Below are 9,186 nucleotides of genomic sequence, written 5' to 3'. Positions count from 1 at the left end.
ACACAGTATGTTACACGCCTATTAATATACACAGTATGTTACACGCTTATTTATACACAGTATAACACACCTATTTATATACACAGTATGTTACATGCCTATTTATATACAGTATGTTACACGCCTATTTATATAAGGTATGTTACACGTCTATTTATATACAGTATGTTACACGCCTATTTATATACAGTATTACACGCCTATTTATATACAGTATGTTAGACGCCTATTTATATACACAGTATGTTACACACCTTTTTTATATACAGTATTACATGCCTATTTATATACACAGTATGTTCCACGCCTATTTATATACAGTATTACACGTCTATTTATTTACAGTATGTTACATGACTATTTATATACAGTATTACATGCCTATTTATATACAGTATGTTACACGCCTATTTATACACAGTATGTTACACGCCTATTTATATACACAGTATGTTACACGCCTATTTATATACAGTATTACATGCCTATTTATATACACAGTATGTTACTCGCCTATTTATACACAGTATGTTACACGCCTATTTATATACAGTATGTTACACGCCTATTTATATACAGTATGTTACTCGCCAATTTATACACAGCATGTTACACGCCTATTTATATACAGTATGTTACTCGCCTATTTATACACAGTATGTTACACGCCTATCTATACACAGTATGTTACACGCCTATTTATATACAGTATTACATGCCTATTTATATATACAGTATGTTACGCGCCTATTTATATAAAGTATTACCCGCCTATTTATATACACAGCATGTTACACGCCTATTTATATACAGTATTACATGCCTATTTATATACACAGTATGTTACACACCTATTTATACACAGTATGTTACACGCCTATTTATATACAGTATTACACGCCTATTTATATACACAGTATGTTACACGCCTATTTACATACAGTATTACACAACTCTTTATATACAGTATGTTACATGCCTATTTATATACACAGTATGTTACACGCCTATTTATATACAGTATTACACACCTATTTATATACACAGTATGTTACACGCCTATTTATATACAGTATTACATGCCTATTTATACACAGTATGTTACACGCCTATTTATATACAGTATGTTACATGCGTATTTATACACAGTTTGTTACACGCCTCTTTATATGTAGTATTACACGCCTATTTATATACAGTATTACACGCCTATTTATATACACAGTATGTTACACGCCTATTTATATACAATATGTTACACACCTATTTATACACAGTATGTTACACGCCTATTTATACACTGTATGTTACACGCCTATTTATATACACAGTATGTTACACACCTATTTGTATTCAGTATGTTACACGCCTATTTATATACACAGTATGTTACACGCCTATTTATACACAGTATTACACACCTATTTATATACACAGTATGTTACACGCCTATTTATATACAGTATGTTACACGCCTATTTATATACACAGTATGTTACACGACTATTTATATACAGTATGTTACACGCCTATTTATATACAAAGTATGTTACACGCCTATTTATATACAGTATTACATGCCTATTTATATACTGTATGTAAGAAGCCTATTTATATACACAGTATGTTACATACCTATTTATATACAGTATTACACGCCTATTTTTATACAGTATGTTACACGCCTATTTATATACAGTATTACACGTCTATTTATATACACAGTATGTTACACGCCTATTTATATACAGTATTACACGCCTATTTTTATACAGTATGTTACACGCCTATTTATATACAGTATTACATACCTATTTATATACACAGTATGTTACACACCTATTTATATACAGTATTACACACCTATTTATATACACAGTATGATACACGCCTATTTATATACAGTATTACATGCCTATTTTTATAGAGTATGTTACACGCCTATTTATATACAGTATTACATGCCTTTTTATATACAGTATGTTACACACCTATTTATACACAGTATGTTACACGCCTATTTATATACACAGTATGTTACACGCCTATTTATATACACAGTATGTTACACGCCTATTTGTACACAGTATTACACACCTATTTATATACACAGTATGTTACACGCCTATTTATATACAGTATGTTTCATGCCTATTTATACACAGTATGTTACACGCCTATTTATATACACAGTATGTTACACACCTTTTTATACACAGTATGTTACACACCTATTTATATACAGTATTACATGCCTATTTATATACACAGTATGTTACACGCCTATTTATATACAGTATTACACGCCTATTTATATACACAATATGTTACACGCCTATTTATATACAGTATTACACGCCTATTTATATACACAGTATGTTACACGTCTATTTACATACATTATTGCACGCCTCTTTATATACAGTATGTTATACACCTATTTATATACACAGTATGTTACACGCCTATTTATATACAGTATTACACACCTATTTATATACACAGTATATTACACGCCTATTTATATACAGTATTACACACCTATTTATATACACAGTATGTTACACGCCTATTTATATACAGTATTAGATGCCTATTTATATTACACAGTATGTTACACGCCTATTTATATACAGTATTACACGCCTATTTATATTAGAGATGAGCGGGTTCGGTTTCTCTGAATCCGAACCCGCCAGAACTTCATGTTTTTTTTCACGGGTCCGAGCGACTCGGATCTTCCCGCCTTGCTCGGTTAACCCGAGCGCGCCCGAACGTCATCATGACGCTGTCGGATTCTCGCGAGGCTCGGATTCTATCGCGAGACTCGGATTCTATATAAGGAGCCGCGCGTCGCCGCCATTTTCACACGTGCATTGAGATTGATAGGGAGAGGACGTGGCTGGCGTCCTCTCCGTTTAGAATTAGAATAGATTAGAGAGACACTTGATTTACTAATTTTGGGGAGCATTAGGAGTACTCAGTAGTGTACAGTGCAGAGTTTTGCTGATAGTGACCAGTGACCACCACTTTTATTTATAATCCGTTCTCTGCCTGAAAAAAGCGATACACAGCACACAGTGACTCAGTCACATACCATATCTGTGTGCACTGCTCAGGCTCAGGCCAGTGTGCTGCATCATCTATATATATTATATATCTGTCTGACTGCTCAGCTCACACAGCTTATAATTGTGGGGGAGACTGGGGAGCACTACTGCAGTGCCAGTTATAGGTTATAGCAGGAGCCAGGAGTACATAATATTATATTAAAATTAAACAGTGCACACTTTTGCTGCAGGAGTGCCACTGCCAGTGTGACTAGTGACCAGTGACCTGACCACCAGTATATAATATTAGTAGTATACTATCTCTTTATCAACCAGTCTATATTAGCAGCAGACACAGTACAGTGCGGTAGTTCACGGCTGTGGCTACCTCTGTGTCGGCACTCGGCAGCCCGTCCATAATTGTATATACCAGTGACCTAACCGTGGTTTTTTTTTCTTTCTTTATACATACATACTAGTTACGAGTATACTATCTCTTTATCAACCAGTCTATATATTAGCAGCAGACACAGTACAGTGCGGTAGTTCACGGCTGTGGCTACCTCTGTGTCGGCACTCGGCAGCCCGTCCATAATTGTATATACCACCTAACCGTGGTTTTTTTTTCTTTCTTTATACATACATACTAGTTACGAGTATACTATCTCTTTATCAACCAGTCTATATATTAGCAGCAGACACAGTACAGTGCGGTAGTTCACGGCTGTGGCTACCTCTGTGTCGGCACTCGGCAGCCCGTCCATAATTGTATATACCACCTAACCGTGGTTTTTTTTTCTTTCTTTATACATACATACTAGTTACGAGTATACTATCTCTTTATCAACCAGTCTATATATTAGCAGCAGACACAGTACAGTGCGGTAGTTCACGGCTGTGGCTACCTCTGTGTCGGCACTCGGCAGCCCGTCCATAATTGTATATACCACCTAACCGTGGGTTTTTTTTCTTTCTTTATACATACATACTAGTTACGAGTATACTATCTCTTTATCAACCAGTCTATATATTAGCAGCAGACACAGTACAGTGCGGTAGTTCGCGGCTGTGGCTACCTCTGTGTCGGCACTCGGCAGCCCGTCCATAATTGTATATACCACCTAACCGTGGTTTTTTTTTCTTTCTTTATACATACATACTAGTTACGAGTATACTATCTCTTTATCAACCAGTCTATATATTAGCAGCAGACACAGTACAGTGCGGTAGTTCACGGCTGTGGCTACCTCTGTGTCGGCACTCGGCAGCCCGTCCATAATTGTATATACCACCTAACCGTGGTTTTTTTTTCTTTCTTTATACATACATACTAGTTACGAGTATACTATCTCTTTATCAACCAGTCTATATATTAGCAGCAGACACAGTACAGTGCGGTAGTTCACGGCTGTGGCTACCTCTGTGTCGGCACTCGGCAGCCCGTCCATAATTGTATATACCACCTAACCGTGGTTTTTTTTTCTTTCTTTATACATACATACTAGTTACGAGTATACTATCTCTTTATCAACCAGTCTATATATTAGCAGCAGACACAGTACAGTGTGGTAGTTCACGGCTGTGGCTACCTCTGTGTCGGCACTCGGCAGCCCGTCCATAATTGTATGTACACTGCAGTGCCACTCCTAGATGGGCCCGGTGTTTGTGTCGGCCACTAGGGTCGCTAATCTTACTCACACAGCTACCTCATTGCGCCTCTTTTTTTCTTTGCGTCATGTGCTGTTTGGGGAGGGTTTTTTGGAAGGGCCATCCTGCGTGACACTGCAGTGCCACTCCTAGATGGGCCCGGTGTTTGTGTCGGCCACTAGGGTCGCTAATCTTACTCACACAGCTACCTCATTGCGCCTCTTTTTTTCTTTGCGTCATGTGCTGTTTGGGGAGGGTTTTTTGGAAGGGACATCCTGCGTGACACTGCAGTGCCACTCCTAGATGGGCCCGGTGTTTGTGTCGGCCACTAGGGTCGCTTATCTTACTCACACAGCGACCTCGGTGCAAATTTTAGGACTAAAAATAATATTGTGAGGTGTGAGGTATTCAGAATAGACTGAAAATGAGTGTAAATTATGGTTTTTGAGGTTAATAATACTTTGGGATCAAAATGACCCCCAAATTCTATGATTTAAGCTGTTTTTTAGTGTTTTTGGAAAAAAACACCCGAATCCAAAACACACCCGAATCCGACAAAAAAAATTCGGTGAGGTTTTGCCAAAACGCGTTCGAACCCAAAACACGGCCGCGGAACCGAACCCAAAACCAAAACACAAAACCCGAAAAATTTCAGGCGCTCATCTCTAATTTATATACACAGTATGTTACTCGCCTATTTGTACACAGTATTACACACCTATTTGTATACACAGTATGTTACACTCCTATTTATATACAGTATGTTACACGCCTATTTATATACAGTATTACACGCCTATTTATACACAGTATGTTACACGCCTATTTATATACACAGTATGTTACACGCCTATTTATATACAGTATTACACGCCTATTTATATACACAGTAAGTTACACGCCTATTTATATACAGTATTACACGCCTATTTATATACACAGTATGTTACACGCCTATTTATATACACAGTATGTTACACGCCTATTTATACACTGTATGTTACACGCCTATATATATATATATATATATACAGTGGCGGAACTAGCGAGCGGTGGGCCCAGGTGCGACAAAATGCTTTGCCCCCCCCTCATCCCATCCAAGTCCACCCCGTCACCCCTGGAGAGGACCTGGTGAGTGGGACCTGCTCAGGGCCAGGGAAATGGATACCTATCAACAGTGCCGTAACTAGACATTTTAGCACTGTGTGCAAGAAACGGCATTGGAGCCCCACCACTGCATGCAAAACAGGGGCAGTGCGTGCCGTAGGCGAGCGCAAAAATACATAGGGGCGTGGCTTCATGGGGAAGGGGTGTGGCCACAAAATAATACCAATTCATAAAACGGTGCACAGTTGTCTCCATTATTCAAATTACGCCGCACAGTAGCACCACTACACCAGGTAGAGACCCTTTTACACCTTACAGCGGACAGATTCCTCTTTTTACACATTACGGCAGACAGCGTTCCCTTTTTACACATTACAACAGACAGTGTCCCCTTTTTACACATTACGGCAGACAGCGTCCCCTTTTTACACATTACGTCAGGTAGATTCTCCCTTTTTACACATTACAACAGACAGTGTCCCCTTTTTACACATTACGGCAGACAGCGTCCCCTTTTTACACATTACGTCAGGCAGATTCCCCCTTTTTACACATTACAACAGACAGTGTCCCCTTTTTACACATAGTGGCAGACAGCGTGCCCTTGTTAAACATAGCGGCAGACAGATTCCCCCTTTTTACACATTGCGGCAGGCAGATTCCCCCTTTTTACACATTGCGGCAGGCAGATTCCCCCTTTTTACACATTACGTCAGGCAGAGTCCCCCTTTTTACACATTGCGGCAGGCAGATTCCCCCTTTTTACACATTGCGGCAGGCAGATTCCCCCTTTTTACACATTACGTCAGGCAGATTCCCCCTTTTTACACATTGCGGCAGGCAGATTCCCCCTTTTTACACATTGCGGCAGGCAGATTCCCCCTTTTTACACATTGCGGCAGGCAGTCCTCCTTTTTGTACATGGAAAGAAAGAAAGAAAGAAAGAAAGAAAGAAAGAAAGAAAGAAAGAAAGAAAGAAAGAAAGAAAGAAAGAAAGAAAGAAAGAAAGAAGAATTATACTTACCCTCTCCGCTGGCTCAGGCTCCTCAGTGCAGCTTCTGATCATGATTCCCGGGCAGGAGAGAAGGAGGAGGAGGGAGGTGGAGGAGGGAGCCGCAGCAGCGCTATAGTGAAGCAGAGGGACAGCAGCAGCGCCTCAACCAGTAACAAAGCGCTGCTGCGGCTCCCTCCTCCACCTTCCTCCTCCTCCTTACCCCCGTTCGTGCCGCTGCACTCCTCTCCTCTCCGGGCGGCTGTGCGCTGCGGGCGGCGGTTGCCCGCAGCACACAGCGGCATGTAATGAGTCAGTTTGACTCATTACATGCTTTGGGCCCCTGGACAGAGGCGGGCCCCAGTGCAACGCACTGGTTGCACTGGCGGTAGTTCCGCCTCTGCATTATATATATTTACAGTATGTTACTTGCCTATTTATATACAGTATCACACACCTATTTATATAAGTAATACACGCCTATTTATACACCTTATGTTACACGCCTATTTATACACAGTATTACATGTCTATTTATCTACAGTATGTTACACGCCTATTTATACACAGTATTACATGTCTATTTATCTACAGTATGTTACACGCCTATTTATACACAGTATTACATGTCTATTTATCTACAGTATGTTACACGCCTATTTATATACAGTATTGCACGCTTATTTTACACGACTATTTATATACAGTATGTTACATGCCTATTTATATACAGTATTACACACCTATTTATATACAGTATGTTACATGCCTATTTATATACAGTATTACACACCTATTTATATACAGTATGTTACATGCCTATTTATATACAGTATTACACACCTATTTATATACAGTATGTTACATGCCTATTTATATACAGTATTACACACCTATTTATATACAGTATTACACACCTATTTATATAGAGTATTACACACCTATTTATATACAGTATGTTACATGCCTATTTATATACAGTATTTAACGCCTATTTATACACAGTATGTTACACGCCTATTTATATACACAGTATGTTACACGCCTCTTTATATACAGTATTACCTATATATATATATATATATATATATATATACACAGTGTGTTACATGCCTGTTTCTATACACAGTGTGTAACATGCCTATTTATATACAGTATTACACACCTATTTATATACACAGTGTGTTACATGCCTATTTATATACAGTATTTAACGCCTATTTATACACAGTATTCCACATCTATTTATATACACAGTATGTTACATGCCTATTTATATACAGTATTACCTATTTATATACACAGTGTGTTACATGCCTATTTATATACAGTATTTAACGCCTATTTATACACAGTATTTCACATCTATTTATATACACAGTATGTTACATGCCTATTTATATACAGTATTACCTATTTATATATACAGTATGTTACATGCCTATTTATATACAGTATTTAACGCCTATTTATATACAGTATGTTACATGCCTATTTATACACAGTATTACACACCTATTTATATTAGTGATGAGCGGGTTTGGTTCCTCGGAATCCGAACCCCCACGAACTTCACCCATTTTACACGGTTCCGAGGCAGACTCGGATCCTCCCGCCTTACTCGGTTAACCCGAGTGCGCCCGAACGTCATCATCCCGCTGTCGGATTCTCGCGAGATTCGCCGCCATTTTTACTCGTGCATTGGAGATGATAGGGAGAGGACGTGCAGCGTTCTCTCAGTTTCTGTGTTCAGTGTGCTGCAAATATCTGTGCTCAGTGTGCTGCAAATATCTGTGCTCAGTGTGCTGCAAATATCTGTGCTTAGTGTGCTGAAAATATCTACGTTCTCTGCCTGAAAAACGCTCCATATCTGTGCTGCATTGTAGTATATAGTAGGAGGACAGTGCAGAATTTTGCTGACCTGTGACCACCAGTATTATATAGCAGTACGGTACAGTAGGCCACTGCTCTACCTACCTCTGTGTCGTCAAGTATATGTCACGAACCGGTCTCTCACCTCTGCGGGTTCTGGGGTTCGTCCGTTGCCAGTGCGGTTGCTCGTGGTGCTGTGCGCCCGTGTGGGGACGCGGCGTGATCAGTGGCACAGGTAATGCAGAGTCTGGGAACTGGGAGTGCGGGGACCAAATGGCCTAAGGCACTGCGGTGTGTCTGCTGTATAGGAGGCGGCCATGTTGGAGACCAAATAGGTAATACAGAGCACTTGTGAAAACACCTGTGGGCAGGTGTAAGCCAATCCCGTGCTTGTGCTGCCTTTAAGTAGGCTGGGATTATGTTACTCTGGGCCAGTGCTTTGTTGTATCAACGCTGTGCTCTAGCTCTGAGCTCTCTCTGTGCATTCCTGTGTGATTCCCGTGGTCCAGATATCGCCTC

Source organism: Pseudophryne corroboree, chromosome 9 (genome assembly GCF_028390025.1).
Source record: "Pseudophryne corroboree isolate aPseCor3 chromosome 9, aPseCor3.hap2, whole genome shotgun sequence".
Lineage (NCBI taxonomy): Eukaryota > Metazoa > Chordata > Amphibia > Anura > Myobatrachidae > Pseudophryne > Pseudophryne corroboree.
Note: the sequence above shows the minus strand (reverse complement) of the source record.